The sequence below is a fragment of the Macaca nemestrina genome, chromosome 7 (assembly GCF_043159975.1).
Source record: "Macaca nemestrina isolate mMacNem1 chromosome 7, mMacNem.hap1, whole genome shotgun sequence".
Taxonomy (NCBI): Eukaryota; Metazoa; Chordata; class Mammalia; order Primates; family Cercopithecidae; genus Macaca; species Macaca nemestrina.
In genome coordinates this window covers 125,299,121-125,324,678 of record NC_092131.1, presented here as the reverse complement: position 1 = coordinate 125,324,678, position 25,558 = coordinate 125,299,121, and the positions used below count along the sequence as shown (strand labels likewise).

At 44.0% G+C, this 25,558-nt stretch overlaps 1 protein-coding gene across 19 annotated transcripts in view; it reads right to left on the bottom strand.

Annotated features, from left to right (window-relative positions):
• Nucleotides 1-25,558, bottom strand: part of LOC105490980 (dynamin-1-like) — a 65,069-nt gene that overhangs the window by 20,050 nt on the left and 19,461 nt on the right. For 5 of the 19 annotated variants that reach the window (XR_011626320.1, XR_011626321.1, XR_011626322.1 and 2 more), the window contains one exon: nucleotides 1,583-1,769. The exons of 6 other annotated variants lie outside the window; for them this stretch is intronic. The gene's annotated coding sequence lies outside the window, so the exon portion shown is untranslated. Of the gene's footprint in view, nucleotides 1-1,582; nucleotides 1,770-10,489; nucleotides 12,617-12,703; nucleotides 12,856-14,609; nucleotides 14,732-15,531; nucleotides 16,930-17,853; nucleotides 18,640-25,558 lie in introns of those variants that run through there. 8 more of the 19 variants (XR_011626314.1, XR_011626313.1, XR_011626316.1 and 5 more) reach the window with 8 other exon arrangements.

The following is a 25,558-nucleotide window of genomic DNA, read 5'->3' as shown; positions in this document are numbered from 1 at the left end:
TCTTGAGTAGCTGGGATTACAGGCATGTGCCACCATGTCCCACTAATTTTTCTTTTCCTTTTTTTTTTTTTTTTTTTGAGACAGAGTCTTGGCACGATCTTGGCTCACTACAACCTCCACCTCCCGGGTTCAAGCAATTCCTCTGCCTCAGCCTCCCAAGTAGCTGAGACTACAGGTGCACGCCACCACACCCGACTAATTTTTTGTATTTTAGTAGAGACAAAGTTTCACCGTGTTGCCCAGGCTGGTCTTGAACTCCTGAGCTCAGACGATCCACCCACCTCGGCCTCCCAAAATGCTAGGATTACAGGTGTGAGCCACTGCACCCAACCTTTTTTCTTTTTTTTTTTTTTATTTTCTCCAGGTGGAGTTTTGCTGTTGTCGCCCAGGCTGGAGTGCAATGGTGCCAACTCGGCTCACTGCAACCTCTGCTTCCCAGTTCAAGGAATTCTGTCTCAGCCTCCCAAGCAGCTGGGATTACAGGCACCTGCCACCACGCCGGCTAATTTTTGTTTTTTCAGTAGAGACAGAGTTTCACCATGTTGGCCAGGCTGGTCTCAAACTCCTAACCTCAGGTGATCCACCTGCCTTGGCCTCCCAAAGTGCTGGGATTACAGGCGTGAGCCATCATGCCCGGCCAATCGTCACTATTTTTCTAATTAAAAGTGGTACATCATTGTTTAACATGTGATTAGCAACCACAAAAACCCACTGAATGAATATCAAAGTGAAGGTCCTGCCTGTAGGGATTCAAATAACATAATTTTTTCTTTTTTTTTTTTTTGAGATGGAGTGTTGCTCTGTCGCCCAGGCTGGAGTGCAGTGGCGCACGGTCTCTGCAAGCTCCGCCTCCCAGGTTCACGCTATTCTCCTGCCTCAGCCTCCCAAGTAGCTGGGACTACAGGTGCCCGCCACCACGCTTGGCTAATTTTTTGTATTTTTTTTAGTAGAGATGGGGTTTCACCATGTTAGCCAGGATGGTCTCGATCTCCTGACCTCGTGATCTGCCCGCCTTGGCCTCCCAAAGTGCTGGGATTACAGGCGTGAGCCATGGCACCCGGCCAATTTTTTCTTTTAATCAGTCTTGGAAGGATAAAGGGAATTTAAAATAAATAATATTTGCACTTAAAACATGGAAAAATCATACATTATTTGCTAAGAGGTTTGGCAATAACTTGACTGTCATTTGCCTTAAAGGTGCTTGCCAGCCTGCTCTCAGCGGGAAGACCAGGTTAGACCCTTGTGTAGGAAAATCAGATTATTTCCTGGGTCTATCTCCTGATCATTAACAATGATTGTTGAATAAGGACTACTCCTTTCCCTCATGATCAGGAAACCCTGAAGATAAATTTGTTCTGCTCTGTTTTCAAGGCTTTGTGCCCACCCAAGCCTTCAAAGAGACTGTGGCAGCCTCAGCTGATGGCTCTTTGCTTCGTATCATAAAATCCCAAGAGAAAGGTGGTGTATAAGCTTAACATTTGCTCATTTCCCTTAAGCAGGCATAATACTAATATTCACGGAGGCCTGCGAAGAGCCACTTGATGCAGAAGCCAGGTGACTATAAGTGATAGAGGAAATTTACCTGAATTGGTTCAAGATGTGTGTTGCTAGGAAACTATGTCCACAGGCGAATAATCATATTGATTCTAGGAAAATGGTGACACTAAGTAAGCAAACAGACAGGTGCAGCCACACAAACTCCATTTAGCCTTTTTATGCTCCTTAGATGAAAGGCTTGCTCTTGTTTTGTATTAAAGTCGATAGATGATCTTGAGGAAAGAGAAGAATAAGGAATGATTATTTTCTATGATCATCATATTATTAGTTAGGTATATTTACCAAGCCCTTTTGCAGACATTATTTCTAAATTTTAAAACAACTTTTCCCTTTTTGCATAGGGAGAGGTTAAGTATTTCCCCAAAGTCATAGGGCAGAGTTAGGATTTGGAAGCCAGGTCTGTCAGATTTCAGCCTGGGCTCTTGTTACCACAGCTGCCAAATGATCACATCCTGTGGTCAGAGGAAAATATTAAAATAAAATAAATGGCTGAGAGTGATGGTTCACACCTGTAGTCCCAGCACTTTGAGAGGCTGAGTTGGGAGGATCCCTCGAGGCCAGAAGTTTGATACCAGCCTGGGCAATATAGTGAGACCCTGTCTCTATAAATATTAAATTTAAACAAATAACAAGAAATGTATTTGTGGGGAACAGAAGGATGCTGAACGTGGCCTTAGATTCCATTTTTCAGGAATTGGATTTCTGTTTGCAGTGAAAATATTTTCTGGTGTTTTCCTAATACATAATAGAGGAAAATACTTGGCGTCCCAATTAGATTGGGACCACACCTCCCAAGCGTGTGGAGGGCAGGGCCGTATCTCTGTTGTGTCCGTGGTGCCCTATTGTAAAATGGGTATAACAAGGCTTCCAGGTTAGGAGCCAGCAGGCTGTCATTTGTTAATTATAATGACATTGGGGAAGTCACTTAGGACATCTGAGCTTCATTGATATCTATATGGGGATCATGGCACCCATGTTGCAGACATGTTTAAGGGGTCTGAATTTTATTGCACAATCCTGGGGGTAAGACTCACATTATTTTTCTAAATCAAATTTAACCTGACTTCAAACCCTATATGTCAGGGTGGGGCAATCTTTCCTTTGGGGAGTTGGGGCGCTGCTTTTGGGATGTATGGAAAACAGAGAAAGATCTTTATTATTCAGTCCATCTGATTGCCACTGAGATGCTCGTTGTCTAAGCCAATGTTTACTAGAGTTGTCTCTCTGAAGTTCAGGTTCTACTGTCTCACAGCTGCTCCCAAGGCCATGGCTCTTGGTGGCCAGTCCTCTGGTGGCCAGGAATAGCACTGCTCAGGAGTGGGCCAAGAGCTTCCACCACCCAAGGAAATTCCCTTTGAATCCCTTTTCCTCAGTTCAGGGCAACATTTCCCAGTGTATAGTTGCCCTGTTATTACTGCAACATAACATGGTTTCAGAGGTATGCTGAGGGAGAGACTTTTTTAAATTTCAAGAGTTATATATTTAATGTGTATTAACAATTTGAGCTAATATATTAAACCCATGATCTATAGCTTCCTTTTAAAATAACTTTAAAATGTCAGTCAATATAAAGTGAAAAATAATAATTTCATAATATTACCATCAGTAATAGCAGATATTGCAAAAATCTTGAAGAGTTACAGGGATTTCTGAGGTCTGGGAAACATTTGTTAGACACAGTGCTGTTCAATAGAAATATCACATGAACCACAAATGCAAACCACCTATGGATATGTACTTAAAAATTTTCTGGCTGGGCGCGGTGGCTCAAGCCTGTAATCCCAGCACTTTGGGAGGCCGAGACGGGCGGATCACGAGGTCAGGAGATCGAGACCATCCTGGCGAACACGGTGAAACCCCGTCTCTACTAAAAAAATACAAAAAACTAGCTGGGCGAGGTGGTGGGCGCCTGTAGTCCCAGCTACACAGGAGGCTGAGGCAGGAGAATGGCGTAAATCCGGGAGGCGGAGCTTGCAGTGAGCTGAGATCCGGCCACTGCGCTCCAGCCCCGGCGACAGAGCGAGACTCCGTCTCAAAAAGAAAAAAAAAAAAAAAAAAAAAATTTTTCTAGGAGCCACATGCAAAAGAAACAAGTGATATTAATTTTGATAATATGTTTTATTTAACTTGATATATCCAAAATATTATCATTTAATATGTAACCAATATGAAAATTATTTGAGATATTTTACATTCTTTTTCCTTTAATGCAAAGTTGTTGTTGTTGTTGTTTTTGAGATGCATTCTTGCTCTTGTCACCCAGGCTGGAGTACAGTGGTGTGATCTCTGCTCACTGCAACCTCTGCCTCCTGGGTTCAAGCAATTCTCCTGCCTCAGCCTCCCGAGTAGCTGGGGTTACAGGCACCTGCCACCACGCCCGGCTAATTTTTGTATTTTCAGTAGAGACAGGGTTTCACCATGTTGGCCAGGAGGATCTATGAACTCCTGGCCTCAGGTGATCCACCCACCTCAGCCTCCCAAAGTGCTGGGATTATAGGCATGAGCCACCGCACCTGGCCAATGCAAAGTTTTTGAAACCTGGTATACATTTTATATACCTACTGCACATCTCCTTTACACTAATCGTGTCCCAGGCACTCAACAGCCACACATGGCTAGTGGCTACTGTACTGCAGGACGCAGGTTTAGGGAAGTGAGGATAGATTCTGCCACTTAAGCCTCCAAATCCCACAATGGCTGTTGCCAAACATTTTTTGGCTCGGGTACCTCCAAAAGAGTTTTAGAAACCTATGTGCCCCCTCCCCACCTTCCTTTGCCTCACAGACACACATTGCTAGATTGATAACTATAAGTTCTATAAGATTAAGTAGTTGTTAGCGGTATAATTTGCAGTCTTGTAAATATTGACTTTAGGCCAGGCATGGTGGCTCATGCCTGTAATCCAAGCACCACTCCAGCCTGGATGACAGAGCGAGACTCTGACTCAAAAAAATAAAATAAATAAAAAATAAATATTGATTTTAAAACAAAACTATAACAGCATTTTTAGAATAGTCAATGGAATGTAAATATCATAGCACTCTGTTCTCTACCATCGTTCAGTTATAGAAATCATTGAGTAAAGTCTTGCTTTTCTTCATTCTTCTTCTTAAAGTTGTATTTCTTTTCTTTTTTTTTTTTTTTTTTTTTTTTGAGACGGAGTCTTGCTCTGTCACCCAGGCTGGAGTGCAGTGGCCGGATCTCAGCTCACTGCAAGCTCCGCCTCCCGGGTTCACGCCATTCTCCTGCCTCAGCCTCCCAAGTAGCTGGGACTACAGGCGCCCGCCACCTCGCCCGGCTAGTTTTTTGTATTTTTTAGTAGAGACGGTGTTTCACCGTGTTAGCCAGGATGGTCTCGATCTCCTGACCTTGTGATCCGCCCGTCTCGGCCTCCCAAAGTGCTGGGATTACAGGCTTGAGCCACCGCGCCCGGCCTTAAAGTTGTATTTCTATTTCTCTTTCCTCTACCTAACTTTATCTAAAGTTCTCTTATTGTCTCAAATGAGCCTCTCTGCAAAAGGAATTTATATATAAATTTAAATTTAAGAACGACTTCCTGTGACCATAAAGCTGTGTTATTTAAACAGTACAATTATTTTGGAAACCCTTATCTAAACAATAGAAGTGGTCTTGCCTCCCGCTTCGTTCGTGTAGCCATGGATGAATATTTCAGGCGGTAACAAAGATCAGACCCTACTTTTACCCTGGGGTGTAAACTAAGCCCAATGAAGGTAATCTTCAGAACTTGTTTAAAGATGTGCTTCAGCTCCTTAATAACTATTTTTGTTCTCAATAGGTAAGGTTTTGGTTTAATCTTGACACATTAGAAGGAGTCAATCTGAGAAGCTTGGATGGGAGGGCAAGGACAGTTAAGAGTCTAGGATGAGTATGTTTCTGGGTAGTCTCTATCCCATTTTGTGAAATCCTCTCATTACTAACATCCAAATAAATGCACACTGAAATCAATAAAATCCTATACCTAAACTGATTGGAAAGCAGGAACAATGAAAAAAAAAATATATGTATAAACAAGGACTTCATTTTAAATATCTTCTTCCATGAGTTGCAAGAAGCAGGGCCACTAATCAGGATTTGATGAGATCAACAGGGCTTTGTGTGCCCCCGTTTTTCAATGGGGAAATTACATAGTGGGAATGCAATTTTATTTAAAATGGACACATACAGACCTAAATGGTGGGTGGCTCACAGACTAGAGAAAAAAAAGATTTCAGGGCACCTCCAATGGGACACAGGAACTAGGAGGAGGGCTACATAACAGTAAACTTGAGCCTGTTCTCTGTGCCCTCAGATGTTAATCTTCACAGCTTCCAGTTACATCCCTCTCGGATGCGAATAACGGTATTTCTCAAATTCCCATGTGGGCTGTTAATGACATGTTATAGAAGCACAAACTATTGGAAATTTTTTGTTTTGTTTTGTTTTGAGACAGAGACTCACTCTGTCACCCAGACTGGAGTGCAGTGGCGCAATCTTAGCACACTGCAACCTCTGCCTCCAAGGTTCAAGCAATTCTCCTGTCTCAGACTCCAGAGTAGCTGGGATTACATGCATGTGCCACCATGCCTGGCTAATTTTTGTATTTTTAGTAGAGAAGGAGGTTTCACCATGTTGGTCAGGCTGGTCTTGAACTCCTGACCTCATGTGATCCACCTGCCTTGGCCTCCCGAAGTGCTGGAATTATAGGTGTGAGCCACCGTGCCTGGCCTGAAAGTTTTAAAATTGGATTTCATTCTTACTGATTTCTCAATTACACATCTTTCAATAGGCTTTGGCATCTAGAGTTAATGACAAATAACAACCGTTATTCACCAAACACCTAGAATCTGTTGGGCACAGCGCTAAGCCATTATATGTGTTATTTCAGCCAGGAGTTTGAATATCACACCTTGGAGAGAGTTTGGTGCTGAAAACTGGCTCCCACAACCTAAACGCACATGATACTGACTGAGTCTCAACTCAGTGGATTAAGTTTCAATGGGGAACATGCCCTCCCAGTGATGAGAAAAGGGTTGTCCATGAGCCATCCCTCCAACCTGGAGTAATAATCAGAAAGTAGCAGACTGAACATGGAGCCAGGAGAGAGAGGCAGCTGGTGCTGAAGGATCCTTCAACCAGACAGGAGGACAAGTCCCCAAATAGCCTTGTCTGACCCTCTCTTGTTTGCAGTTCTTGGGCAGAATGTATGGAGAATGAAACGTGCTGAGATGAGGAGGAAATGCCCAGAATACTCCAGGCTTCGTCTCTGTCATTCCTAGAAGAGCCTGCACTGCTTGGCTCAGCAACCCAAGTGGCCTCTGAGGTATAAAACCAGAGCAGAATGCTTTCAGGGTGCCTCAGCTGTGGTGCTATATTAGTCCAGTTTGTGTTGCTATAAAGGAATATCTGGGTAATTTATACAGAAAAGAGGTTCATTTGTTTTATGGTTTTGCAGGCTGTGCAAGAAGCATGGCACCTGCATCTTCTCAGCTTCTGGTGAGGTCCTCAGGAAGCTTCCACTCATAGAAGGCAAAAGGGGAGCCAGCATGTCACATGACATAAGAGGAGCAAGAGAGAAAGGAGACGGTGCCAGGTTCTGTTAAACAACCAGATCTCATGTGAATTAATAGCGTGAGAACTCACTCATTACCATGGGGAGGACACGAAGCCATTCATGGGAGCTCTGCCCCCATGACACTAACACCTCCCACTAGGCCCCACTCCAACACTGGGGATCACATTTCAACATGAGATTTGGAGGGGACAAATATCCAAACTATATCAGGTGCAAAGTAGGGCACATACAGATAAGTCTGCATCTACCGTGGGCAGCCTCCCTGAGCCTTGGGGGCCAGCACATCATGGATCCTAGACTTGTTTTGGCCCTTGCTGCCTGTCTGGGAGTACTAAGTTGCTTTGCCTGACATGCTGCCCAAGTGCCGTGTCTCACCAACACTGGCAGCTGGGTTTGGGCAAAACCTCCTGCTAGATCTAGAAAACTGCTAGATCTAGGAACCTTAGTAGTAGTAGACGTTGGTGAGTGTTTAGAGTTCTCCCCTGGGATTAATAAGTACACAGAATTCCCCTGCAGGGATTGATACCCATACACAGTATTCTGCTTAACAGAGACCCTGGTGGTGCTGATGAGCACCTACTCCCCACGCTCCACCACACCTTCAGGGAGTCCAGAATATCCATGCCCACCAGAAAGTCAGGCTCTTCTTCGGGACAATATTAGACTCTAAAAATTATTATTATTTTTTCAGACACAGGTTCTCACTCTGTCACCCAGGCTGGAGCGCAGTGATACAATCATAGCTCACTACGGCCTCCAACTCCTGGACTCAAGTCATCCTGCCTCCTCAGCCCGCTGAGTAGCTGGTACTACGAGTGTGCACCACCAAGCTCAGATAATTTTTTTTTTTTTTGTAGAGAAAGGGCTTCACTATGTTGCCCAGGCTGGTCCCAAACTCCTAGCCTCAAGTGATCCTCCCACCTCAGCCTCCCAAACTGCTGGGATTCCAAGCATGAGCCACCACACCCAGCCCCCTGTAAATTCTTAACTCACAGTCATCTCCGTCCTAAATTTGATGAGTTTAGATCTTCTTCCTTGTGTCTTAATCATTCCATCAATTTTTCAACATATTTTTGCTCTTTTCTAAACATGTAGACAGTGTTACGTCATGTACTGACAAATAAGGTTTATCAACAGACACACGTAATGCCAACGATCCCACGGCTTTCCTGGGAAGATGAGTCTCCTGCCCCTTCCTTTGCAATGTCTTCCAGATTTCATCTCCACTGTACTTATAGAAATGATGTTCTCAGCCCTCCACTCATGGCCTCCGACCGATTCTGGCAGTCAGGCCTGCCCCGGGATCCCCACAAATCTGACTGACAGAAATTTGTGTGACCTCTTTGCTAGGTTTCACTGGTTATTAGTGAATATGTGGTGTGTTATCTTCCCTTCTCTTAACTACCTTGTCTTTGGGGGCAAATGCAAAGCAATTCTGTACACCTCACCTCTCTCCATCCAAGCCAAGCCAAGGGCCAGAGTCCCCAGGTGACTATCCTGCCCTGTGGTCAGGCACACCTTCTGGCTCTGCTATAAGGCAAACTTGGTCTTTTTGTTTCTGCTAGCCTGCAAAAAAATTAACAATCAACCATTGCCAAGACCACCTCGGTCGGGGAGACCCTAACCCAGCAACGCTAGAGGAATTAAAGACACACACACAGAAATAACAGAGGTGTGAAGTGGGAAATCAGAGGTCTCACAGCCTTCAGAGCTGACAGCCTCAAACAGAGATTTACCCACGTATTTATTGACAGCAAGCCAGTGATAAGCACTGTTTCTATAGATTATAGATTAACTAAAAGTATTCATTACAGGAAACAAAGGGATGGGCCCATAATAAAGGGATGGGTCTGGCTAGTTATCTGCAGTAGGACCATGTCCTTCAGGCACAGAATGCTCATGCTATTTTTTGTGGTTTAAGAACGCCTTTAAGCGGTTTTCCATTTTCCGCCCTGGGTGGGCCAGGTGTTCCTTGCTCTCATTCTGGTAAATTCACAGCCTTCTAGGGTGGGTGTCATGCCCATCACGAACATGTCACAGTGCTGCAGAGATTTTGTTTATGGCCAGTTTTGGGACCAGTTCATGGCCAGATTTTGGGGGGTCTGTTCCCAACAAACTATCACAACCTTTATGCCACATTTATCAATCTTAAAGGGATGCCTGGACTTTGAAAGCTTTTTAGCATGGTTGGCTGCCCAAGAAGTCAAAGACCAGACCAGCCAATTGTGTCAAAGTTGACCTCGTTCTTTAGAGCCATAACTAATACTTGTTTGTTTGTTTGTTTGTTTTGAGACAACGTCTCGCTCTGTCACACAGGCTGGAGTGCAGTGGTGCAATCTCAGCTCACTGCTACCCCCGCCTCCGAGGTTTAAGCAATTTTCCTGCCTCAGCCTCCTGAGTAGCTGGGACTACAGGCACATGCCACCACACCTGACTAAATGTTTTGTATTTTTTTTAGTAGAGGCAGGGTTTTGTCATATTGGCCAGCCTGCTCTCGAACTCCTGACCTTAAGTGATCCACCCGCCTCAGCCTTTCAAAGTGCTAGGATTATAGGTGTGAGCCACTGTGCCCAGCCTACATTTTTATTTAATATATTTTAAGTCACTGTGCTCAAATAAGCAGTAAGATTTGGAATCTGATCGACAGTTCTTATTTTGGGGCATCAAGGAAAATTTCCAGCTCAGTGAACAAACAGGCAGTTTAATGTGGTATAGAACAGTGGCTTTCAAACTGGCTTCACGATAAGAAATCCATGTTAAATGATAACCCAGTGCATGCACGTGCACGCACACACACACACACACACACACTCCTACATCACTGAAACAGAAGTATCTTCAAGCAGTGCTGCACTAGAGGAAAATGCACATGAAAGTGATTTCTTAGGAAATATTCCCAGGGAAAAGAGAGAAGTGAGAAAGTAGGAGTAGCAAGATGCCACGTAAGGGTACAACATCAAGTCAAGTCCCACGGAAGGGAATTTTGATTCATTCCCGCAGAGGGCCCAGGGAACATCATAGGTCACACCTCAAAGTCATCCCAGTGAGATGGCAAAAGAGCTGGAGTATGTCTGTCCCCACCCTCATCAGTCATTGGTTAAGGGCTGTGCCGGGAGGGAAGGGACACAAATTCTCAGGCGCTTCTGGCTCTCTTGCACCTTCCAGCAGAATGCTGGCTTCTGTGAAAGAATGCACACTGGAATCCAGCTGGTCTACAAAGAGATGGCAGAGGGATCCCAGATGACATAGGTAGAGCAGGGACAGCTTCTGCTACAAACACCCTATATTGCTTTTGTTTTCTGATATTTTTCACAGCAAAGCAAACTTTCTTGTTGCTCTGCTAACTTTGTTACCGCTCACCCATCTGCCTTCCATCTTCCAGCATTTTGTTGCTAGTTCTTGTCTGTTGTTGCCTCTTCTGTTCTCTTTATCCTTCCAGTTTTTATAAGATTGTTTTTATTCCTTTTCAGTCATTTCAGAGATGCTTCAGGATGGAGCTGTGATAAACACATGTGTTCAGTCCACGATGTTTAACAGGCACTGCCTCCTGATTTTTCCATATGAATTACTGAAGAGTAGGTAGCAGACTGTCTTGATGCCCTTCCCCATGTCCCCTGAACTGAGCTGACCTGACCTGCAGCTGCAGTGAACTTAGGAATCCTAAGCATGCTGACGGCTTGCCCACTCAAGCACCTGCCTCATTCTGCTTCTCTGACTGAGGATTTCCTCCAGTACAACAAAAGCTTGCCCAACCTTCACAAGGCATCCTAGAATTGCTGGGGACAGAACACCCCTCAACCCATGAAGGATGAGGATCAGTGGATTAATATCCAACCATCCCATACCTTGGTGGGACTATTATAAGGCATTCTGTGTGGTTCCTCAGAGGTCCCAAATGGGAATGAGCCCAAATTGCCCACAATAATAACCCATTCATCAATTCAGTTTTCTGTTTCACCTCTCTCACTTTCCACACTCACTCACTTGCTCTACCTGGGATCCTCTCCAAGAGAGACTCTTGTATCCAAAGCTTTGTCACAAGGTTTGATTTTGGAAGAACTCAAATTAAGGTAACGGGTACTGGAAGTGACTATAGAAAGTATATTCTCAATGGTATGGTGGCAACAAAAACCCCACTGGTGGTGGTGAGTAAGGTGGTGACAAACCCTGGCACTTCGAAGATTCCATACCTACACTTGACCCATGGTGTACTTGGATGAGGTAAAGGTGAAAGAGAAGCTTAGCTTATGCAGTAGTGCTCATCCTCCTGAAGGATGTGGGGTTGTGATAGTCACAGGAATTGAAGAGTTGTCTTGTTCTTGTTAACTGCCTTAGAAGAATTGGGAAAAAAGAAAGACAGGTTTATATCATCCAACTATCCATTCACAGCATAGCAGTGAAAGCCAGAAGGCCTCCTTGGAAGGATTTAAAGTGATCTCCATTTCCTTAGCCAGGCGTGGTGGCTCACACCTGTAATACCAGCACTTTGGGGGGCTGAGGTGGGTGGATCACTTGAGGTCGGGAGTTCACAACCAGCCTGGGCCAACATGGTGAAACCCCGTCTCTACTAAAAATACAAAAATTAGCTGGGCATAGTGGTGCACGCCTGTAATCCCAGCTATTCGGGAGGCTGAGGCAGGAGAATTGCTTGAACCCAGGTGGCAGAGGTTGCAGTTGGCCGAGATCATGCCACTGCTCTGCAGCCTGGGCAACAGAGAGCCAGATTCCATCTCAAAAAACAAACAAACAAAAAAACTCCATTTCCTACAACCAGGAAAAAATGTTCTAAAAAATGACACTCAGGGGTTCATTGCAAGAGTAACAGAACTACAAAGCCGACTGAAGGCACAGTCCAAGCAGGCCTCTGATGTAAAAGTCAAAGCCCTAGAGGAAGGAAACGGTCCCTAGAACCACTGGGGTGCAGGCAGGCATCTGGGTAGACATGTTTGAGAACCTTGAACCCCTACATTCCCTGAACCCTCCAGTCTAGAAGTATCTTGCACCCCATTAGTTGAAGAGAACAGCTTCCCACTGCCTAGAGACTCTACACAGTCCTCCTCTGAAGCAGACACCTCCAAGATTGCTTCAAGGTCTGCCACTGCCTGCCCCCATTGCGTCTATTCCAAAAACTAGGAACAAGTCTCAGCAGGCCCTGAGCAGGGCAGCATAGCTCTTGCTGTGAGAGATGTGGCAGGTTGTATTTTCTAAAGAAGGCTGCAACAATATCTCTCATCCCATGGCCTGACAAGGGCAAGGTAATCAAGGCTCAACCACTCAGAATTGAAGGTGCAGTCATTCACTGAGCAAGCAACGATGACTAGTGGAAGTGCTAGCCAAGGATTCGGGAAATCTAGAAGAGGTGGTGGAGCAGAGGGATGATGAGTATAGATTATAGCCTTGGGACTAGTGGCAGCAGTGAAGATTGTAACTTGTTCCACATATTCTTCTATTTTCAATCATTTTTGGAGATTGCAGCCAGCTACAACCCTGAAATGTCAGTAACAAAGCAAACTCAGGGTGGGCATGAAAGGAACGAACATGGTAGTCACTACTGATACCCTGCCCACGGCCCACCTGTTAGTTCCCCTGCAGCTTGCAAACATGTCCATACACACTGACATCTTCATACCACGAGTGCCGTAACTCTGCTTCTCTGCTGAGGCCCTTCTCAGCCCGTGGTGAGAGTAGCCTGGAAGTGCTGAGGGCATAGTGCCCCCAAGGTCAACCTTTAATCAATAAGGTTCAAGAGTTAGAAGATAAGCACTCCCAACTTCCCCATCCCTCAGTGAATTCCTCCTGAGGCGTATTCTACACGGTTTCTCAGAGGCTCCCCAGTGGAAGTGAGCCCCAGTGGCTTAGGAAAATGGGACCTACTAATTAAGGCACCCCCTTCGTTCTTTTCTCCTTTCTTTCTCTCCCTTTCTTCACTCTATCCCATGAAGTTCCTGGGATCACCAAATAAACCATCTGTAATCAAGTCTTTATCTCAGTCTGCATTTTGGGGAACCCAAACAAAGATGTAAGTTTTCATCATAAGTCTGCCTGTCTACATTTATTTCTTATTTGCTACAAATATTATTGGTAATTTTCTTGACAAAAGTAATATGCTGTCAGTTGATAGGCTTAAATAATACATATTTGTAGTGATACCTGCAGTAAAAATGTGAAGAGCAATTTTAAAAAGTTATTTTCATTAGTTTATGAAAAACGAAGAAATTGAACTTTGAAAAAATGCAGCAGTACATCCTAACACTGTATAAAGAGGAATATTTTCATAACTGTAGAAATGGTTGGCAGGGCTGCCAACTATCCAGGGATGATTTTGAAATTGCTGTCATTGGCCAACTACTATGACCAACGAAATCAACATTTTCACAATGCAGGCAAAATAAACATCATAAGTCAAATTTAATAGGTGTATGTTTTTCCTTTAAGAGTTGTTGAACTATCTAGGATACTCAGGCCTTTATTTTTCATTTTACAGCAGAGTTTTTACATACACAAATACACATACACACACATTTGCATTCAGACATACATGCACATATCTTTTTGTATTTTAAATATTTTCAAAGTGTAGCTCTGTAGACTCATGTATTTTAACTTTGGTAATGGATGCAGTATTCCCTTTGGAATCCAGCTTATGAAGAAATTCATGCTGAGGGGAAGTATATAGTAATTCTTTATCTCCTGCATATACTAGGAAACACTCTAGGAGGGATATTACTAAGACAAATTTAGAAAGACCTCCACATGCAGAGACAAAAGTGTCAGTGGCATACTGAGAAAGCCAGTGAGTGGTCAAAAATCAGGAATAAACAAGCTTTGCTCATTTAAAACCATATAAATATTTGTTGATACATCTTGTTTTGTTTTCACTTTTGATGGTATGTTAGTTTGTGAAACCAAATGATATCCAGATTCTTTCTTCCCATAGGCTTATTAATACCGAAATATGGCATATTTGCCTCCATATACAGGCTTTGTTGAACATCAATTGTTTCTCTCTACCTTTCTCCATTTTAAACATGTGATTCTAGTGCGAACTTCTAATTATGGACCCCTGATCTCTCTGTTCCAGTCATAGGGCAGGAATGTGGTTAATTACCTGCATCAAGCATTGTCTTTAGTGATTGTTCAAAGAGGCTATGAAAGCTAAACCAATCAGAGGCCTTCCCCAGAATTCTGAAGTGGAGTTCCACAGGGAGGAAGAGCTTTCTATTCTAGTGATGATGTCTGGAAGCAGCCATGTACCTCCACCACATGGAGAAGGCTGGTATGAAAGAATGAAGTCGAATTGTACAGACACATGATACAAAGTGCCAAGTCCTCAGTTCTAGAGCTGGAGAATCCCACTGGCCAAATCTGTGCCCCCTGTCTTCTGGGGGGTAGATCATGAGGTCAGAAGTTCGATACCAGCCTGACCAACATGGCGAAACCCTGTCTCTACTAAAAATACAACAATTAGCTGGGTATGCACCTGTAGTCCCAGCTACTCAGGAGGCTAAGGCAGGAGAATCACTTGAATCTGGGAGGTGGACGTTGCAGTCAGCCAAGACCATGCCACTGTACTCCAGCTTGGGCAATAGAGTGAGACTCGACCTCAAAAAAAAAAAAAAAAAAAAAAAAAAAAAGAATCACAAACACAAAACATATAGCATTGTTCCTTCCAAAACACCAGAGAAAGTATCAGAAATGCAAAGTCCCCAGAAAAACCCGACTGAAATACTAAGGACTCTCCTAAGTCAGCTCCGACTTGCACTGCGTGACCTTGACCTAACATGCAACTTAGTCACTCAATCTCAGTGACCACCGAATAAACAGAGATAGTAACACTCATCTTTATATTCTTACGGGGGCATCTTAAGGATTAGCAATGGATCAGATGTCAAAGCACTTTGAGCTTCATTGGAAGAAAGACAATTATCTCAACTCCATTATTATCTATTTTATGAAGTTTCAGACATGCTCATACATCTCCAATCCAGTCTTGGCCCCTCAGTAGTTTATCTTAAAAATGTTAGCTCTAAGTTCTAAATTTATCTTCAAAGAATCAATATGTCAGTATGTTCAATTCTTTGCCTTCTACTTTTAAACTTAACTTCCTTGTAAAGCAACTTTTTTGATTACCTACTCCACCCTGACTCATTCTGATCATCTGCTCCACCCTGACTCATTCAGATTACCTGCTACCTGCTCCACCCTGACTCATTCTCCACCTTGCATAACCATTTTTTTCCCACCAAAGCACTCACCCCTGTCACTCTCTTTAAATCAGCCAATCGGAATTAGTTTAGCCTGCGCGGTCTAACCCTAGACAATGGGTGAACGACACAGCACCAGGGGCCATGTGTGTCAGAGATAAGAACCCCTTCCCCTCCCTTGTCCAAGTGTGTGCTCACCATTGCTCCATCTGTAAGGGCGCACCCTTCTATAGAAGTAACTTGCCTTGCTGAGAATCAAAAAGAAAATTTTATATTCGAGTGCTATGTCTTTTGCGGCACGAAAACTTTATATATAACAACAACAAAAACCCATCTTTGCAAAAAGAAATGTATTTGCAAGGACACAAAACCACATTATTTCTAATTCCAAAAAATTGAGTCCTTAAGAATCCACCAGTAGGGGAATGGTTAATAAACTACGGCACATCCATATAGTAGCACGTATCAGAAACTGTGGTATAATAAAGGCTACCTTTGGGTGGTAATGACAGGGACGGGGCTCAAAGGAGTCAACTGGGATGCTGGAAATTTTCGGTATCTTGATTTGGCAATGGTTGCATAAGAACAAACATGAAATTTAAGATCTGTGCATTATACTATATGTATTTTTAAATATTTTAAAAATTATACTCACAAAGATTAATCACTAATGATTTAAGATAATCCTTCTGATATGAAATGAAAATAATGTATAAACACAAAACCAGCAGGGCAGAAAAACCACAGACACAGTAAGTCCCCAATTCCCTTTAAAAATGGACTCACACAGGAAAAAAGAACCAGATGGCAGCTACAAAATACTGAGAGCGGTGGAAATTGCAAACGACTTTAAATAAATATTATAAAAGCAATACAAAATTATTTTTAGGCCAGGCACTGTGGTTCATGCCTGTAATTCCAGCACTTTGGGAGGCTGAAGAGGGAAGGTGGCTTGAGGCCAGTGTTACAAGAAAGGGGTCCGGATCCAGACCCCAAGAGAGGGTTCTTGAATATCACACAAGGAAGAATTCAGGAAAAGTCCACAGTGCAAAGTGAAAGCAAGTTTATTAAGAAAGTAAAGGAATAAAATAATGGCTACTCCATAGACAGAGCAGTCCTGAGGGCTGCTGGTTGCCCAATTTTATGGTTATTTTTTGATATGCTAAACAAGGGGTGGATTATTCATGCCTCCCCCTTTCAAGACCACATAGGGTTACTTCCTGATGTTGCCATGGCATTTGTAAACTGTCATGGCACTGGTAGGAATGTAGCAGTGAGGATAACCAGAGGTCACTCTGGTCACCATTTTGGTTTTGGTGGATTTTGGCCGGCTTCTTCACTGCTATCAGGCCGTATCAGCCACTGTGACTGATAAGGCCATAAAGACCTTATCAACAAGGTCTTTATGAGCCGTATTTTGTGCTGACCTCTTATCTCATCCTGTGACTTAGAATGCCTTAACCATCCGGGAATGCAGCCCAGTAGGTTTCAGCCTCTTTTAACCCAGCTCCTATTCAAGATGGAGTTGCTCTGGTTCACAAGCCTTTGACACCGGGAGTGGAAGACCCGCCTGGGCGACAGCTTGAGACCCCATCTCTACAAAAAGGAAAAAAATTTTACAAATTACTACATCATAAAGACTCAGATAACGACCTCCTCAATAAAAAGGGGGGAAAGGTAGGAAAAAAAGGTGAAAAAAAGAGAAAAAAGATGAAGAAAAAGCTAGTAGGAAAATGGAAGCACTCAACATGTATTTTACTCAAATGACTAGAAGAAACAGTGGCATATGGTGTAAGAGAACCCTTCCTACTTGAGAGCCTAGGAAAACTGCCCGGTCAGCTAATTTGCCGTCTGACTTGGGGCATCACACATCCCTTCCTTTTTTTTTTTTTTTTTTTTTTTTTTTTTTTTTGAGACGGAGTCTCGCTCTGTCGCCCAGGCTGGAGTGCAGTGGCCGGATCTCAGCTCACTGCAAGCTCCGCCTCCCGGGTTCACGCCATTCTCCTGCCTCAGCCTCCCGAGTAGCTGGGACTACAGGCGCCCGCCACCTCGCCCGGCTAGTTTTTTATGTATTTTTAGTAGAGACGGGGTTTCACCGTGTTCGCCAGGCTGGTCTCGATCTCCTGACCTTGTGATCCGCCCGTCTCGGCCTCCCAAAGTGGTGGGATTACAGGCTTGAGCCACCGCGCCCGGCCCACACGTCCCTTCTGAACCTCAGTTTCCCCATCTGTAAAACGCGTCGGTTGCGCGGGATGTCGTCCAATGTCTCTTCCCGTCCAAAGTCTGCGCTTCCAGGTAGGAGACGCAAGGAGCTCTCAACCAGGGAGAAGCGTCGGGGACTGTTCTCGGGGCGTAGCCGGGCGCGTAAATCGACGCTGCCCGGGCCCGCGGGAGACGAAGTGTGACCCAGATGCCCCAGCCCAAGCAGGGCTGCCGGCAGCTGGCTCCAGAGCCGCTATTCCCTCGCTTCGGGCTACTGAACGGGGTCCGCGCTGCTCAAGGCCTGCCTCTCCGGCTCACCTCTAGGGAGACCACGTCCCGCAGTAGCGGATGCTCTGTGTGCAAAAGCAGCCCCGGCCTCGGCCCGCCCCAAGCATTGGCACTCAAGCCTGTGGGGTACAGGGAACCCTGGGCAGGAGAGGTCCGCCCACCGCCGCGCTCATTGGCTTCCGAGAAGGGCCCTGGGAATTCTGCCTTTCTATTGGCTGAGACAGCACCCGTCGGGGGGGGGGGAAGGAGTCTGGGCCCAAGGCATTGTGGGAGACGTAGTCCGCCCGGAGACAAACCCGATCGCGGTCCCCGGAGCAGGGTTGGGGCTGATAGCCTGGGCAGTGCCCGCAGGCCAGAGGCAGGAAAATCCGCAAACTGGCCGTCAGGACCCCAGTGTTGGCCAGAGCTGTGACCCGAGGCAAGCCATTTCACTTCTCTAAGGCCTCTGTATATTCGTCTATAAAAAGTGAAATGTGGAAGGACGGACTGGAAGGTCGTTTTCAGTTGCGAACCCGTGGCAAGGATTATTGTTAGGCGCCCCCGACCAGCGAGAGAGGACCCTGGGCAGGAAGGGAATCCATGCAGGAAAAATCCCTCATCGCCCAAGCCTGGCGTCTCTTTTCCAGTTTGCAGCTGTACACATGCACCCGGCCTTCGCACACCGCTTTGTTTTCGCACGTGGTATACCTGTGTTTGGAGAAAGGCTCTGCCCACCTCCTCTGCCGCGGAACTCCCATTCTTTCAGCTCCTCCTTGGTGGAGCCTGCCCTGTCATCACCTCCCTAGGCAGAGACGCTGCTCCAGCACAGCTGTTGGACGTCTTCATTTTATTTAAAAAAAAAAAACAAAAAAAGAAAGAAATAACATACACGCACACACACACACGGAGAGAGTGCGCGAGAGAAACAAGATCTCTCTCTCTCTCTATATATATATTTATTTATATATTTATATCTATCTATCTATCTATCTATCTATCTATCTATCTATCTATCTATAGATATCTATATTTATCTCTCTCCTTGAACTCCTCGCTTGAGCCCAGGGTCTCCTCGAACTCCTGGGCTCAAGGGATCCTCCTTCCTCAGCCTCCCGAAGTGCTGGGATTACAGATGCACCTGGCTGACTCTCCATTTTAGTACCCACCACCATGTTGCTTACTTGTCAGTCTCAGCATGGGGTGCCGGAGAGTGGGAGGTTGGCCTGTATCTTGGTGTTCCTAGGACTGGCGCTGTTGAAGAAATGGTTGCCCCAACCCTGCTTGAAAACAGGTGAGAAGCTGCCTAGAAACTCAAGTGGAAAATCTCAGAATGGAGAGAGGCACCCTTCATGGTCTGTGATGGAATAGTTGTATATTTTGCACAGAGCAATTACTGGAGGCACATGCAGTGAAATGATTGCCTTTTTTTTTTTTTTTTTTTTTTTTTTTTGAGACAGAGTCTTGCTCTGTTGCCCAGGCTAGACTGCAGTGGTGCAATCTCGGCTCACTGCAACCTCCACCTCCCGGGTTCAAGTGATTATTCTGCCTCAACCTCCCGAGTAGGTGCGATTACAGGCATGTACCACCACGCCCAGCTAATTTTTTGTATTTCAGTAGAGACAGGGTTTCACCATGTTTGCAAGGCTGGTTTCAAACTCCTGACCTCAAGTGATCCGCCCATCTTGGTCTCCCAAATTGCCAGGAGGCATGAGCCACAGTGCCCGGTCCTTTCCCATTTTTAATTGGATTTATTTGTAAGAGCTCTTTGTATATTAAGAAAATTATCTCTTTGTCACAACTGTTGCTACTATTTCTCAGTTTGCTGTTTGTTTTCTGCTATAGAAATTTGAAGTTTTTATGCAGTCAAATTTGTTAATCTTGTCTTTTTATAGCGTCTGAGTTTTGTGTTAGAAAATCCTCTGCACCGGCCGGGCGCGGTGGCTCAAGCCTGTAATCCCAGCACTTTGGGAGGCCGAGACGGGCGGATCACGAGGTCAGGAGATCGAGACCAGCCTGGCTAACACGGTGAAACCCCGTCTCTACCAAAAAAATACAAAAAACTAGCCGGGCGAGGTGGCGGGCGCCTGTAGTCCCAGCTACTCGGGAGGCTGAGGCAGGAGAATGGCGTAGACCCAGGAGGCGGAGCTTGCAGTGAGCTGAGATCCGGCCACTGCACTCCAGCCTGGGCGACAGAGCGAGACTCCGACTCAAAAAAAAAAAAAAAAGAAAAAAAAAGAAAATCCTCTGCACCACTCCAAAGAAGTGGAATTCACCTGTTTTTCACTAATTAACCTCTTTAATCCAAAAAAGAGATGCAAAGTGAAGTTTAGCTAGTGAATTTTATCCACTACCCTGGTAGCATCTTTATTAGTCCAGACTGACCACATGCAAACAGCACCACCTCCAAGTCAGCCTAAGAAGTCTGCACTAAGCAGAACTCCAGGTCATAACCCCTCCAGTGATTTTCTGGGGGTGACATTTTATTAACAAAGATGGGTTTCCCCACATGTCCATTCTTACCAGTAATGGAAATTTACACAAAAGGGAAAAGATACCGGGGAGGTTGGGGATGCACAGCTGGAACTTTCCAGCAGCCCAAGAGTTCATTTACCTCTCTGTTCCTAACCCATGTCAACCCTTGACCACAAGAACTGGCACTAGCTTGTCATGAAGAGTCCTAGAGAAGCCGTCTCCTCTGTGTCTGATTCTGGGAGGCTGGTCTTTGCCAGTGTCAACTATCCTACATGAGACAGAGAAAGTCACACTTAAGACCAATATATGGCATAACGATCCTACTGAGAAGGGCCCTGGTAGCCGAGGCAGTACTCTAAGACCAGCCTGCCACAGTGAGGCAAGCCTGGAAACAAAGCCAAGTTCAAGGTTGCTCCCCCAAGACATTCCTTTCTCTATTGGCCAAACCACAGGGGTGAGAGAGGCTCAGTTCCACCAGGAAGCATTCTTGGTTAAAAGCTTGAGAACTAATCTGGCTAACTTAAGTAAAAGGGACTTATTGAAAGACAGGGAAGTGACAGAATAGAAGGAAGCTGATGGATCAGGCTTGAGAACAGTTAATAACTGAGAAACAAAGAGGAAGGCCCCAAGAACCACAACAACAGTCTCTTAACAGAAACGGTTCAGCCTGCCCACCCCACGACCTCTGGTGGTACTACAGCCATCTCTGTTTCCCCGCCTTTCTCACTCAAATTTCCACGAGCAAGGAAAGAGCATTTGGTTGGCTGAGTCTAAGTCACATGTGCACTCCCTGGCTGCAGCAGGGCCAGAGAGGATCCGATCTGGATCCTAGCTTTTCTTACTAAGACCCCACACAAAGGCAGATTCTCCACTCTGGAGACTGAAGGTCTATTAGGCAGAAACAGTGTCACTACTTGTCTTTACACTCTGAGCAAGAAGGGACTTCTCCCCAAGGAATGCTAAACCTAAGGCATTTGGGGGCTCTTACATCATCTAGAGTTGATGAAAAATGATGTGGGTGGGGATGGGGAGAACTGCTTTCCATAATAGTTCTTTCCATAACAGTTTTGATTGGAGAGTTTAGTCCATTAACATTCAAGGTTATTATTGATCAGTAAGGACTTACTCTTGCCATTTTGCTATTTGTTTTCTGGTGCTTGTGGTTTTCTCTTTCTTCTTTCCTTTCTTCCTGCCTTCCTTTTTGTGAAGGTGATTTTCTCTGGTGGTATGATTTAACTTCTTGCTTTTGTTTTTTTGTGTGTGTATATTTTTTTTTTTTTAATTTGAGGTTACCACAAGGCTTGCAATACTATCTTATCACCCATTGTTTTAAGCTAATAACTTTACACTGCTTACATAAAGGACCGAACAAGCAAAAAGAAAATGAACAAAACTCTACACTTTAAATTTGTCCCTCTGCTTTTTAACGTTTTGTTGTTTCTACTTATATCTTATTGTACTGTCTATGCCTTGAAAAGTTGTTGTAGTTGTTATTTTTGTTTGGTTCATCTTTTAGGTTTTTTTTTCTTTTCTTTTCTTTTTTTTTGAGACAGAGTCTTGCTCTGTCACCCAGGCTGGAGTGCAGTGGTGCCACCTCAGCTCACTGCAACCTCCACCTCCTGGATTCAAGTGATTCTCCTGCCTCAGCCTCCCAGGTAGCTGGGACTACAGGTGTGTGCCACCATGCCTGGCTAGTTTTTTTTGTTTTTTGGTTTTTTTTTTGTATTTTTAGTAGAGATGGGGTTTCACCGTATTAGCCAAGATGGTCTCAATCACCTGACTTCGTGATCCACCCGCCTCGGCCTCCCAAAGTGTTGGGATTAAAGGTGTGAGCCACCGTGCCCAGCCTCATCTTTTAGTCTTTCTACTTGAGTTGTTTGCACACCACAATTACAGTGTTATAATACTCTGTGTTTTTCTGTGTACTTACTATTACTATAGTTTTGTACCTTCAGATGATGTCTTATTGCTCATTAATGTCCTTTTGTTTCTGATTGAAGACCTTCCTTTAGCATTCCTTGTAGGATTGGTCTGGTGTTGGTTAAATCCCTCAGGTTTTGTTGTATGGGAAAGTCTTTATTTCTCCTTCATGTTTGAAGGATATTTTCACTGGAGATATTATTCTAGGGTAAAAGATTTTTCCTTCAGCCCATAACATATATCATGGCACTCTCCCCTGGCCTGTAAGGTTTCCACTGAAAGTCTGCTGCCAGATGTATTGGAGCTCCATTGTATGTTATTTGTTCCTTTTCTCTTGCTGTTTAGGATCCTTTCTTTATCCTTGACCTTTGGAAGTTTGACTATTAAGTGCCTTCAGGTAGTCTTCTTTGGGTTAAATCTACTTGGTGTCCTATAACCTTCTTGTACTTGAATATTTATAGCTTTCTCTAGGTTTGGAAAGTTCTCTGTTATTATCCCTTTGAATAAACTTTCTACCTCTGTCTATTTCTCTACTTCCTCTTTAAGGCCAATAACTCTTGGCTTTGCCCTTTTGAGGCTATTTTCTAGATCTTGTGGGGATGCTTCATTCTTTTAAATTTTTTGTCTCCTCTAATTGTGTATTTTCAAATAGTTTGTTTTCAAGCTCACTAATTTTTTTTCTTTTGCTTGATCGATTCCACTATTAAGAGACTCTGATGGATTCTTTATTATGTTAATTGCTTTTTTCATCTCCAGAGTTTCTGCTTGATTCTTTTTAGTTACTTCAATCTCATTGTTAAATTTATCTAATAGAAATCCAAATTCTTTCTCTATGTTATCTTTAATTTCTTTGAGTTTCTCCAAAACCACTATTTTGAATTCTCTGTCTGGAAGGTCACATATCTCTGTTTTTCTCTGATTGGTCCCTGGTGCTTTAATTAGTTTGTTTGGTGAGGACATGTTTTCCTGATGTTTATGGATATTCAATGCCTGAGCACTGAAGAGTTAGGTATTTATTGTAGTCTTCTCAGTCTGGCAGTGCATTACCCTCCTGGCTTTCCTATGTGCCAATACACATGGAGTATTCCCAGCCAGAGAGGCTCCCTCAAGCCTCAGTGTTCAGGGTTTTTACTGGAGCTTCATCACAGAGGCATGCTTGATTGTCCACGTGGATCCTCTCAGTTTTGAGTTTCCAGTTCTTCCAGGGGTGGCCTAAAGTCCAGACTCTAAATCTCTTAGTCGGTTTTCCTGGCCTGGCTAAATCCCACACTAAATCTCATTATTAGACTATCCGTTATGACCCAAGACCCCCAGGCAAAGATACCCCTGTTAGGCATTACATGTTTCAACAGATTACCTCCCAGGAGTCTAGGACAAAGGCCAGACCTCTTTTTGGTCAAGGTTAATTTTTATTTGAAGCTATACAACATGCCGTCACTCTGTTATCCTTTCTGTTTTATCTTTAAAATAACCCTAATTGATGGGCAAGGATGTTTATTATTATAAACAAGATCTCAAGAGGGAAGACACTTGGGCAAGGTTGCACAGTTGATCCTGGACTCATGGTACAAGACTCTTTCACTCTTTGAGAGCCCCAAGTCCTGAGAGGAAGATGGAAACAAGGTGTGCATATGTGTGTGTGTGCACATGTGTGTTTGTGTGTGTAAATGTGTATCTAATGAGTATGTGTGGATATGTGTATGTCTCTGTGTGTTTGTGTTTATATGTGGATGTTTGTGTGTCTATAAGTATTGTTATATATGTGTGTATCTGTCCAGTGGTGCACATCTGGAATGCCAGCTACTCAGGAGGCAGATGAAGGAGGATCACTTGAGCCCAGGAGTTTGAGACAGAGAAAATTTCAATGATCTTCTTGCAGTTAGGAAAAGAAACCTGGGGCTGGACATAAAAAGACATAAAGCACAGCACAAAGAAGCAGAGAAATATCTAATGAAAAACAAGTGACCAAGAATTAATTAGTTCATCTACAAAGAAATATAGCACTTTAGCAGCAGAATGCAACTGGAAGATAATTTCTTTTAGAACCCTGATAATCTTTGTGAGAAAACTGTCGATCACATATATTAATTGCCAAAATGTGCAGGACTCTGTGCAATATAACTGGCTGGTAAAACCATCTTTCTAAAACTCATTATGCTACAAGTGGCATTCAACTCTTTCTCAACCAAGATTTCACAAACCTATCTCCAGCTTCCAGATGGTGAGGGAAAGTGTGATGAGATTTTTTGATAAATTGTGCTTGTCTCTGAGCCCATCTCCTCCTATTGAAGAGAAGGAAAATGAGGCGAGCACATTACAGCCCTGCCGACAAAAGTCACAAGATAAGCAAATAATTATTATTTAAAACCAGAGAGTCCTATAATTTATTTATGAACGCCACACATTCTATATTAGATCATCCATTTCAATTTACTTGTATTCTTTGAAGCAAATTTGTAAGATTTGAATTATTCAGAAAATGCTCCCAAGCTAATAAAACACTTTAACCACAGGAAGTATCATGCCACACAATATGGTGTGGTGGTGAAGGGTGCAGGCTCTAAAACCAGAAAACACAGGTTCAAGTCCTGGCTCTATCACCTTGGCAAGGTTACATGGTCTTGTTGTGCCTCCATATCTCCATCTAAAATGTAGGGATGACAATAATAGTGTCTATTTCATAGAGTTGTTTTGAGGAAAATAATATATATAAAAAGCACTTTGAACAGCAGTTATTGCTATTTAAGTGTTTGCTATTGTTATTTTAACATTTCAGATTATAAATATCTACCCTGTTATTCAGATGACAAGCATCCCTAAGCTGATAACATGATGAAGAGCTTTTGGTTTTCTCTCTTATTTTTTTTTTTGAGATGGAGTCTCGCTCTGTCACCAAGCTGGAGTGCAGTGGCGTTATCTCAGCTTACTGCAAACTCCACCTCCTGGGTTCTCACCATTCTACTGCCTCAGCCTCCTGAGTAGCTGGGACTACAGGCGCCCACCACCACGACTGGCTAATTTTTTTTGTATTTTTAGTATAGACGGGGTTTCACCATGTTAGCCAGGATGGTCTTGATCTCCTGACCTTGTGATCCACCCGCCTGGGCCTCCCAAAGTGCTGGGATTACAGGTGTGAGCCACCGTGCCCCACCACTTTTGGGTTTCTTAATTTCCATCAGCTTTGTGAGGGAAAAAAATACCACATGAAGAAGAGCAACTGAAGCAGGCGTGAGAAGGAAGCTTGGCTTAAGATTGGAGGGTTTGAATTTATTAGGCTTTTGTCTTCCAAAAATTTCCTAAGCTCCATCGATAAGAAGATGTTCAATAGCAATCTAGCTAAAAAGGACAACAGACCCCACAAGAT